The sequence below is a fragment of the Abramis brama genome, assembly GCF_963993115.1.
Source record: "Abramis brama genome assembly, chromosome: 24".
NCBI lineage: Eukaryota > Metazoa > Chordata > Actinopteri > Cypriniformes > Leuciscidae > Abramis > Abramis brama.
The window spans coordinates 5,862,653-5,874,605 of record NC_139986.1 but is presented as its reverse complement, the minus strand read 5'-3'; positions in this window follow the sequence as shown (position 1 = coordinate 5,874,605).

Sequence of the window (11,953 nt, the reverse complement as noted above, 5' to 3'; positions counted from 1 at the left end):
TATGAATACTATGAATTCGGACATACTGTACTACTCTTTTCACATACTGTTTGTTTTATTTTTATTTTACCTACTTTTATTTTATTTTTATTTTATTCTACTACTTTATAGGCATATTCAGACAGAGCCTAAATGTGTGTGTGTGTGTGTGTGTGTGTACATAGTTGACTGTACAAATATTATTTTGTTTATTTCTCTATGTTAATATATTGTCTGCCAGAAGAAAAACAAATGAGAAAGCGCTCATAATTAAAGTCATTAAGAAAAATAGCTTAAGTACCTCAAATTTATTGGAAACCAATCTGCAATGAGCTTATGTTCTTGTGCCAAATATCATCTTTCAGGCTAATAAAATAACTAGAACATGGGATTTCTTAAAGAATAAAAATACAATTCCATAAGTCATTAAATTATGATCAAATCTTAACCATTTTTCACTCTGTTAAATAGGGTAACCATCACAGCTAGTTTTATTATTAACAAGTAAGTGTACATTTTACTCATTTTGCTAGGTTGTTGTGAGGTATGTTCGTATCTAAGGTGTTCAGGGTAGATTGTAACACATTGCTATGCGGTTGCTTGGATGTGTGTGTGTGTGTGTGTGTGTGTGTGTGTGTGTGTGTGTGTGTGTGTGTGTGTGAGAGAGAGAGTGTGAGTGAGTGAGTGAGTGAGTGGTTACATGATAATTTTTAGATGGATATTACTGGTGGCTGCTATGTGAAGTAGCCCATGTTGCTTGTTCAAACTCCTGACCCCAAGTAAAAGCCAGTAGTTATTGTTGTGTTATCAAACATGACTAATAATGTTTATGCGAATTTGGGGACAAGTTACCAAAGTTTTCACTGAAAGCTCTTTGGTTCCTCCTTGTGGTACAAAGTGGTGCAAAAATCCGTTGTTTCTGAAAAACATTTATTTGACAGTGTTTAGCATTTTTAGCCATAGTTTATTTATTTTATATTTCTTTATTATTTTAGATTATGTGGTTCATGGTTCTAATTCTGATTTACTGGTCCTATTTCTGCACTTATCCTCAAGGGGGCAGAATATGGATGGGGATATGGATTGTGTGTGTCTAGTGAGATTTACCCTGTAGATATAGTGACACCTTGTGGATGCTTAGGTCTGAGGGATTAAGGCAGGGTGGTTCAGAGATTTATTGTAGCCTATCCAAACGTATTTGTGCACTGCACTGTACGGACAACTTCTCTGCATCTCTTAACCCTGCTGATTTTTAGAGGTTTGGCTGCTTATCAGCTGGTCAGGATTGGAGATCAGCTAACACCAGCAAACCACCTTTCACCATACATGCTCAAAATGTTTGTGTAATTGCATATTTAGTGTGATTTACTTTTAATCTGAATTATGTCTGATATTTATTTATTTTTTTAGGTGGCACAAACCTACCAGCATAGGGACCGATTTCGTGTGCTTTTCTTAATACAGTAGAATATTTCACCTGACACAGTCAAACAGTAGCATCTCTGGTTCTGGTGATGATTTGTGCTTGAATAATATCCAGTCAAGATAAATGCACAGACTTCTACAACACTTGATCTGGACTCCCATGCATTAGTGGACTTCATTCCACTATTATTCCACTCCTAGTGCATTAGTGCAATCCCCACAAACTGTAAATGCTGAGAATTAAAGTGGCTGAGGTGCAGTACATTGATTACTTCAAAAGTCTTCTTCAGAAAATGCAAAATTCCAATTGTACAGTATAACTGTCCATTGTTTCACTGAAAATGTCATATGAGGTAAAAAAGCATTACATCTAAACAGCCCTATAGTATCAGACAAGTTACTGTATTATAACCAGAGGTGGCCTTTGAAATTTGGAGGAAACATAGCAAAGGCCCTTACTGATTATAACCCCCAGTCAGTTCTGATGTGTATGTTTAATTTTTGCAGATGTTAACAATGTGTCTGGTGATTTTGTAAGGGGAACCTAACACAATCTTTTACTAACATGCTAACAATAGTTAGAAAACGTACGGGGGAAAATGGTTGCTGTCCTATTAAATTATGACGTTGCTAATACATAATGTCCAAAGATCCTATTGCACCAAGACTGGAAGGAAACAAAGTAATTTACTTTTCAACTAATGTGCTCAAAAAGCTCAGAAATGTCAAAAGAATGTTACGCTCAGTCTGAGATTTGAACTATGATGTAAGCTCATTAATTCTAATGGGCTTTGCAGCAATTCCTTCTTTACAGAATCAGTTCCACTTGGTCAGCACTGTCATGTGAAACTGAACACCAGTCATGAAATACATTACAATTCCTCTCAGCTTTCATTCAGGCTTTCTGAATAGCCCACAATTCACTGTTCTTAGAGCAGACACACTGGAACCCCACAGGCTGGCAGTGGGGGGATTCAAGCCTGCTGGCTGACTGGAAGGGTAATATGTTGTCTGCTTCTCACACCCAGGTCTATTTCATGCATTCAGACCTTCCTAGCTGAGCCGTGTTATTTTGGCTAGAAAAAGATTTGTAAATTCTACTTGCTCATTCACAGTTTGGACTGAGAAAACCAAAGCCCCACCACTTCCAGGGGGCTCAACTTGAGGCAGTTAGCAATTACTTAGCAATTCCCTTGCAATCACTTATCGACCACACACAACACCCTGGCAATGACCAAGAAACAACACTGTACATCTTAGCAATGTCTTCACAAACACCTGGAACAGTGGCAGCCACCTTACATATATATTCTATGTTTTGCTTTGTTTTTCCCCTTATTTCCTCATTATGGCTAAATATTTCCCATGATGTGTCCCATTAAACAAACCTTGCACATTCAATTAGCTCTGATATGATTGTGTTCTTCTACTTATATTAGCTCATTTGTAAAGCCAAACTTAATTTTTCTTTAAAAAATGTGTTAACGGGAATTATGTGATGTGAATTTCCATTTTCATTCTGTGATATGAATTCCATTTATCTGAATTTCTGAACCTAATTTCACATGACTCATTAGTCTGAAGTTTGTAAGGCCTTGGACTCAAATTCAGCGGATCTGTGAATTGAATTGAGAAATGTAATGTTTAATCAAATGTTTATATTGTTTTTAGTCATCTCTATATCTTTATTTGAATGATCCTTTCAGTCCTTGTATGCTCAATGAATCTTTTTCGTACATCATGTCTGCAAGTGTGTTCACTAATAACTTTGTAAACCAATCCGTGACTTATTTGCAGCTGATTGTAAGTTGTAAGTTATTTGACCACAGAGAACATTTTGGACTGATCTGCTCGAGTCCTCTTTGGCTAATTTAAAACACTGGTATAAATGGGAAGGACATGCATATTTAACATCAACCTGTACCTCTACTAAATGCTACCTGTCTGCCATTTAGAAGGTATGCAACATTAACTTACAGTAATGACACTCATTTCTCATAAAACGTCTGGCAATTTCCAGGAACCTACAATATAACTTGATGTAGTAAATATGGAAAGAAATGCTTTTAAGTAATGATTGCAGAGCTGAGAGGGAGAGAACAGTTTGATCCATTAAACATCACTTAGTGTGGTTAGTGCTGTGTTATGTTGAAGAAATTCCAGATGCACAAGGTAATGACATCATTGAATGTGAGCAGGTCTGACAGAGCAAAAGAAATTAGAGAGCTGCCAAGAATGTGCTCTGACAAGAGTCAGAGTCCACTGCTTACATATCCACTAGGACTAACAACCCACCTTCAGAGGCAGCCATTAGTCCCAATAGCACAGTGTTTGGCAGGAATAAGAGAACTGGGAAAGGAATAAATGAAGGAGAGTGAGCTGTTTAAAACCCTGAGTAAGAAACAGCAAATCCTGTGGCTAAGAATATCTCTGTGATGTTTGAAGTTATTGGATTTTTATTGGTTTTCAGGGAAAATGGGGTTTTAAGAAACAACTTCAGAAAGAGATGGTGCTTCAGAACAGCCAAACGGATTCAGCTGCTTCGTCTCCATTCACTTTGTCTGTTCTGAAGTGGCGACCTATTGTTGTTTAGTCTTACTGCGTTTCTCCAGCTCATTTTCCTCCCCATGTGGCTGCTTTCCTGGAAGACCTTGCCGGTTGCCATTAGCTATTGTGCTCTTTGAAATCCTAAAACAGCAGAGGACCAGCCCAGTGAATCTGTTCTTACTGTAATGATGGGGCTAAAATAAGATGCTTCCAACTGGACTGACAGAGAGTTGGAGGGGACAAAGAGTAAGAATACAGGATGTCATGGTTATTGTGGTAAATGCCTTTGTTGTTAAATCTGTGCATAATGCAATACGGTTCATGCTATGCATCCATCACCAGGAATACGAAAGGCACAGAGCCCAAAAGTAAATTAGACTTGCCACAAGACAGAACCTCAGTCTTCTGTCCAGGATCCACAGTGGCAATGGTTTCTAGAGGCACGCAAGCAAGTCTTGAAAGAGAGACAAGAAAAGTGACATCTAGGACCAGTGTTTATGAATGTCTGGTCAGTGTCTTTGGAGATTCTGATACCAAAGTTACTGGGTTAAAGCACAGCTAGATTTGATCTCCAGGTCTTTGTGGTCTTGGAGTAAAGCTGTACTAGGTACTAGTGTTTCCACAGGAGGAAACAAAGGGTGATGGGTTCATGCTGCACCAAATGTACTCCTCTTTCTCAGACTTTGCTTCTGCATGCAGCTGGGGACTTGGGCAAGTGCTAAATGCAAATTAAACAAACACAGGGCCAAAAGAAGTATGTGATTACCATATTCAACTAGAGATGCACAGAATTCACGGAAATTGGCTAAGTCTGGAATACGGCCGCATGATTGGCTCTAATTGAATGGGTTTTTCACTGTCATGGATTGTCAGCTTTGATATAAACCACAGCAGCAAAGAACTCAGTCTGTCTGTGTGAGATGTACTCTCTCTAACATAGTGAGAGAATTCATCATCCTTTCTAATCATGGATACCCGTGATTAGCATACCATATTTAGGTTTGACTCAATGTTAGGTTTGTACTAAATCTGATATGCCTGAAGGTTGTAATGTAATTGTACTTCTATGAGGTTTTCTTGGCTAGATCTAACCATTTGATGATATACTATCGATTGACTCCATATGGTGCTTTTTAATTACTGATGCTGAATGTTTGATTAATTCCAACAATTATTCTAACAGTTCCTTAACTTGCTGTACGTTTGAAGTATGTCCTATTTCTTCCTGCCAGAGAATTCAACAGCCATCTCATTTACTAAATTTGAAGAGAACTTATTCCTGTGAGACATTTATCTTAAGCCAAGCTAGCATTACAAGACTGAAGCTTGTCGCCTATTCATGTTTTTAGTCTGCAACAAAAATCCCCGGGTTGTAGCTAACTCTCAGCATGTGCCCAACCCAGACGGTCTTCCAGTCTAGTATAAGCAGTTGTGAGACGTGCTGTGACTAGTCACAGATGCTACATCAGATTTCAGACTGTTTTGAAATTTGGCCGAATAGTCACAATGAGCAACAACCAATGAAATTACAGGACAGTAAACAAATGGGAGAGAAAGGTAAGGCAGGATCAGGAGCCAAAAAAGACCCCATCGTATTGCCCCAATCATTGAATTAATCATACATACAGTTGGTGAGGACAGTGACCCCATAAAAGGCCCTTTTTTCACTTGACATCAGGTAACTTCTGTTCTCACTCGAAGTGGGGTATGCTTACTTTTGCCAGCGTAGTGGAATGCTAGCACCACCAGCATGGAGGGTTACACTTTATTTTGATGATCCACTTTAGACAGTCTACTAACTATAAGTAACTTTGCAGCTACAGTACGTCAACTAAGGAGGAGTTGTAAATAGAGCAAGCAATTCGGACTCTTTATGCTTACTGTAGTGATGCTCGCACAGTGTTTGCTGTCTTTATTGCAGATAATGTGGATTAGATGCAATATGTGTCTAATATGCAGACGTTTCAAATGTTTGCATGTACAGTACAGAAACAATGAAATACTTTAGTACTGTTTAAAACAGCGTCTGTATGTATAAGAGTAAAGTTCAGCATAAGCCTATACAATTTCAATACCTTCAATAACTTTAAATGACTTGGTTTTTTTAAACTTAAGTAACTTCATTTTTATCAGTTTTATTTTGTTAAACAATATAGTATTAATATTAAACAAAAATAGTTTTTTACTATTATAAAACATGGTTTCGAGAGGATTATCAGAACTGAAGGTAATAAACAAAATGGATATCATTGTTGTCCTTTTTAATTTAATATCACATAATGCATACAACAAAACAAAAATATTAGTCAATGTAATTTGAGAAGATGTCATATATAAATATGGCTCTTGTTTGTGTCCTTTTTCCCGTAGTAAAAATATAGCATCTCTTCATCGTTGTTGTACAACTCCATTCAATTACATTATATATTGATGTTGTTGCTATAGCCTACTTTCCATCTAAGGCAGTTGCAGATTATTAAAGCTAGGGTAGGCAATGTTTTTCATAAACACTGTTTGTTATACTTGTTGAAACTCTTTTCACATCCTGACAGCAAACAATAATTGAAGCAGTCTAAATATATAAAACAATACATTTATCCTCTGTGGAAGTCTAAAAGGAAAGGTAAATGTATGCAAAGGTAAAATGGAAGTACTGATTCACTGCTCTGTGGAAAGGCAGAAGTTAATTGACGTAATTGTGAAAAGGGCCTATTTAGTGTTCCCAACCCTGTTCCTGGAAGCACACCAACACTGCAGATTTTGGACATCTCCCTTATCTAACCCATCTATTTCAGGTCCTAAAGTCTATGCTAACAAGCTAGTGAATTTAATAATGTGTGTTAGATTAGGAAGAGTTCAAAAAGCTGGAGTGCCTCTAAGAACAGGGTTGGGAAACACGGCCATAATTAATGCACATATAGTTCATGAATAGTTGTGTGAGGTGCACATTAACACAACACTAAACAATAAACTTTAAATCTGCACGATGACGACTTTCAGTCTTATACTGTGTGTCTTGGTTTTATACCTCAAAGAAGGGGCAGTTTGTGTGAGGTTTGGGAATTTTGTGTTTTGAGAAGATGTGTTGTGATGACATAGATGAAGGTCATAAATGAAGATGCAGGACATGTAATTGTCTGGGATGTATAGTTTGTGGGTATGTGTGTCGTATGTTTGATGTGTACGTGTGAAGAGTACTCATTTTGGACGTCTCAAGAGAGACGGCTCCTGCGTGGGCAGCAATAATCAGTAATAAACACTGAGCAGACAGCCGTGACACAATATCAGCACAAATACAAGATGACAGCGCTGCAAACAAACATGACAGGGATGTGCCCAACACATGCAGATTTTTCCCACTGCTGTGCGCAACTAATAATGATTTATCAGACAGATATAAGATGAACAAGTTTACTTTGTTGATATCCCTGAGACTCACTTCCACATACATACCTCAAGGAACCTGCATACATCTGTTTGAAAACAGCTGTCTTGATTATTTTGGTCCTCGTAAAGATTTTCCCACCGCACTGTTTGTTGAATTACTGAGGACTAGATTTTTGTTTGGTCTGGTCATGATTTGTAGCTGCTTGCACACATGTGATCCGGTTGATAGACATTGGCCAAATCGGGCACAAATGAGTGCTGAGGTTCACTTTGTGGAGTTACGGCCCTGTTGACTCAGGCCGTCAGATTTGATAGAGGAGTGTTTCGGTTCGCTGCTCAGGCTTGAAAAACACATTACATCCACCCCAAAGTCTTCCTCTTCTTCATCGTCTGGCAGTTCAGAAAGAGAAACACTATTGTGAAAGAAAAAAAAAACAGACTTCATTGGGTCCATTCATCCCATAAAACCACATGAAGTATGTGTCTTTGTCAGAACAGACTGTTTGACACACAAACCTGACTGATTCTCTATGTACTCAGTGTCTGGCCATGGTTGGCACACTGTGCTGACAGATTGGACCTGTAGGCATCCTGTAGGCATTTATGATTATTATCACACAAACACGCATGTGATCTCTTCCACTTTCCAGAAACACCTCAATGTCAACATCATAAACCCTTGCCAACGGCCTTGTTAACCTCAACTAGACTCATAAATCCACTGGAGAGAGGGTAGGTATTAAAGAAAGAAAGAAAGACCGCCTTGGAGACAGTGCCACGCACCCTTGCTCATGAAACTGTTTGTGGGTAAAGATCTCCTTTTGTGTCTTTTCCATAAGTTGAAGGATAAATGTCTGGGAGTGTTCGAATTTTAGATTGTTTTTCCAGAGTGTTGCTGTGTAATTTGGCTAAATGGGCTTTGCCCTGCATTTAAAACAATCCAGTAAAGATTCTCATTGCTGGAAAGTAAACAAGCTGATGCACTCACAAGCATACAATCAACCCTAATTACTGTTTATGAGAAAGGATATACCACTCACCTGAAAAAGTAGTAATGGCTGGGTGTTAGCATCAAATGAATGGTCTTAACTATGAGGGCAGTAGGCATTTTTATCACATATTCTGCACACTGTGGTGTCTGTGTTTAGCTCTACGGCCTGTGAGTGGTCTGAAATGGACCTACAGGGCCCCAGTAGCAGCTGCCCACATTCACTGCCCACTAAATAAAAAGAATGAGAGGCCTTTTATGGGGTGTTGGCTGTGTTGCCCAGAGGCTGAATGTCCTTTAAACCATCTGGAAGTCAGTGTGATGTCACACCCTTGGACTCTGAAAATTATGATAATGCCACATAAGCAAAATAACACAGCAAAAGGAGAAAATGTAGAAAACGTTTTTGTACATATGTACTATTAATGATAGGGCTGCTTGGTTGAAAAAAGATACTATTGCTGTGAAATTCTGAAGTTATGTTTAAAAAATGAGCAGCATTTCTTCTTCTTCTTTTTTTTTTAAAGCAATGTAGATTCACTTCCAAACGAAGCTTTCTCAAATTGTAGGTAGTAAAATTATTACTTTCTAAGACAACTCATTATTGCCATAATTTGAAGCAACATTGCATGTATCTATAATGAATAAGTCAATCAATTGACATGTTGCAATGTTCCCAAATATCAACATTTTTAATCAAGATTCAGAAAATCTGATATGTATTTTTATTTGTATTATGTATTATGTATTTCTAAGTAGGCTATCAGTAGGAAAAGTTAAATACAATAAATCTAACTAGTTTTTGAGTGTTATTTTTGGACAGTATTTTTAGAGTAGCCTATATCAACTTGTTAGCTTAGCCACATGCTAACATATCATCAGTTACTATAAGGTTCTGTTTTTATTAGGATGCATGTAGGCAATAGACAGTGAATCAGCTCTCCTGGATTTTCAGAGTTAGTATAAGTATGTGAACTTTTTTTTAAAAACATTCTCTCTGAAGTGAAAATTGTGTTTACCAGTGGGGAACCTCATGATTTTCAAACATTTTTAATTGGGGGCATGTCAATTTAAGAATAATGGCAGAATCAAACTGATATTTTTCATTTTTAATAACCTGTTAAGTTTTAATTGTGAATGTTGACAGTACAATTAGTTTGTACACATTCTGTACTGTTATAGCAGTAACACTTGCCAGTTAATGTTAGATCATTCTCTGAGGCAGCATGAGTATGGAGAGAGAATTGTGTCTTTATTGCATGCGAGAAAATAAATGATCTGAGAGAAAAAAAAAGTTTGAGAGAAAAAGTTATCACACTGATAGCAAAAAAGCATTTCATGAGAGAAAAAAAAATATTTGATAGAAAAAGTTTTCATAGCAATAGCAAAAAATAATAATATTTGAGACTAAAAAAAGTTTTGAGAGAAAGTATTTTCTCATAGAACATAAAAAAATATCAATTTGAATTTTTTAAAATTATTTCTGAGAAAAAAAATCTCTCAAAATACTTTGAAAAAAACTCTCAAATATATATTTTTTGCTATCAGTGTGAAAACATTTTCTCAAAAAAAAAAAAAAAAGTGTTTCTCTCAAAATGCTTTTCTTTGCTCTCGATGCAATTTCTTGCTCTTGTGTCAGGATTCTGCTTTCACTGTGAAAATTGTGTCATGGGCGGGGCCACGTTCCTATTGGCCAGTCGGGTGAGCATCGTCTTGTCCTGGGAGTCGAACTGAATCATTATACCATTGTTCGGTTCACCGGCATAGATGCCGCCTCTGCCTTAGTTGAGCACGGACACTCCAATGTTTGGGTGAGATGATTCATGGTGATCTTAAATGATCATGGACGTATTGCCTGCGATAATTAATGCGATATTGCTCAGCTTGTCAGTGAACTACGGCTCTGTGTTAATGCCGCTTCATCTGAAAGCAGGCGATGGCGATTTACTACTAATCAAGGAACCGGCTTTACTGACGAGATGCGCAAAACAATGTCATCCGATATATCGCCCAGGCCCAGCCCTAGTTCATCATATACAACCTCCACAGTTTTACTCGGACTCAGAATAAAAAATTTTGTTTTAAGGTCAATATGATACATTTCCTGTTTGAACCTATAACTTAACTATAACCTAAAATGATTTTTATTCATGTGTTGTATCTCAGATGCTATAGAGCACTATCAGTGTTGTGCCTGAACGGTTCATTGAACGATAGTTCATGAACTCGTTCATATTTTGGGTGAACTGAAAGTAGCCTACTGTATTACTGCCTGATGAATGTTACTGTACGCTCGTTCATTCTGCTGTCTGTGAACGTCACGCTCTCTCAGTTTAACTTCGTTCAACAGAGTGCCAGATTTCTATAGAGCTTTCCAGGCGAAACCCCGGCTTAACGGTCCTCCACGACGGGTTCCGTCAAGAGTGAGTATGTGAGTGAGAGTGAGTGTGTGAGAGTGCGAGCAACAGCGAGTGTGTGTGTGTGCGCGCGAGTGAGCGACAGTGAGTGACGGTACGTTCACACGGGTCGTCAGCGTCAACGCTTGACGGAAGGCGTGGCTGAAGTTTGGCACTGACGCCATGGTCATAGCAGCGTCAGCCAATGAAATTAGACAGGAACTCAACAACAAGCTTCATTGTCATTCAATGGTCATAAAGGACCGGGTGATTGCCCACCGCAATAATTAGTTTCTCCTCCATTTTAAAATTTATCCTCAGTTTGCTGCTCTTGAACAGGATGAACGTGATTGGCTGCCGCCTGGCTACTGTATTTGCATAGAGCGATCTGATTGGCTGACGCTTCCGTCGGCGGCGCTTCACTGGCGTTGCTCGCGTCAGAAGTTGAAAAATTCTCAACTTCTGCCGCGAGCAACGCCAGTGAAGCGCCGCCGACGGATCCACAATTCTTTTCGGCAACGCTTGACGTCACCCATTCAAAGTCAATGGGAAGCGTTGACGCTGACGCCCCGTGTGTGCGTGCGAGTGAGCGATTGTGTGTGCGCGAGTGAGTGAGCGAGCTGCAGTGTGTGTGTGTGTGTGTGTGTGTGCGAGTGAGTGAGCGAGCTACAGTGTGTGTGTGTGTGTGTGTGTGTGCGCGAGTGAGTGAGTGAGCGAGTGAGCACAGTGAGTGTGTGTGTATTTGAGTGAGTGCGTGTATGTGCGAGTGAACGTGTGCGTGAGACGGCTCGCGGTGACTGGTCGGAAAGCAACGTGTGTAGTCTGACATATTTCTTGTCCATCCACGACATGACAAGATTTTTAGGAGTCAAAATCGTGTAATCTGTCACCGTGACTATCGTAACAGACACAAAATTCTTGTAATCTGAACCAGGCATATGATCACCGTGAATCATCTTACCCAAACATTGGAGTGTCCGTGTCCTCAACTACGGCAGAGGCGGCATATGCCGGTGAACCGAACAATGGTATAATGATTCAGTTCGTCTCCCAAGACAAGACGATGCTCACCCGACTGGCCAATAGGAACGTGGCCCCGCCCATGACACAATTTTCACAGTGAAAGCAGAATCCTTAGCCTGACGTCGTCATACTCAGATTTTAGTCAGAATGTGAGTCTGATACTGCTCCATTGAACTTTGATTATGGGGCGTGTTTCAACCGAACCAGG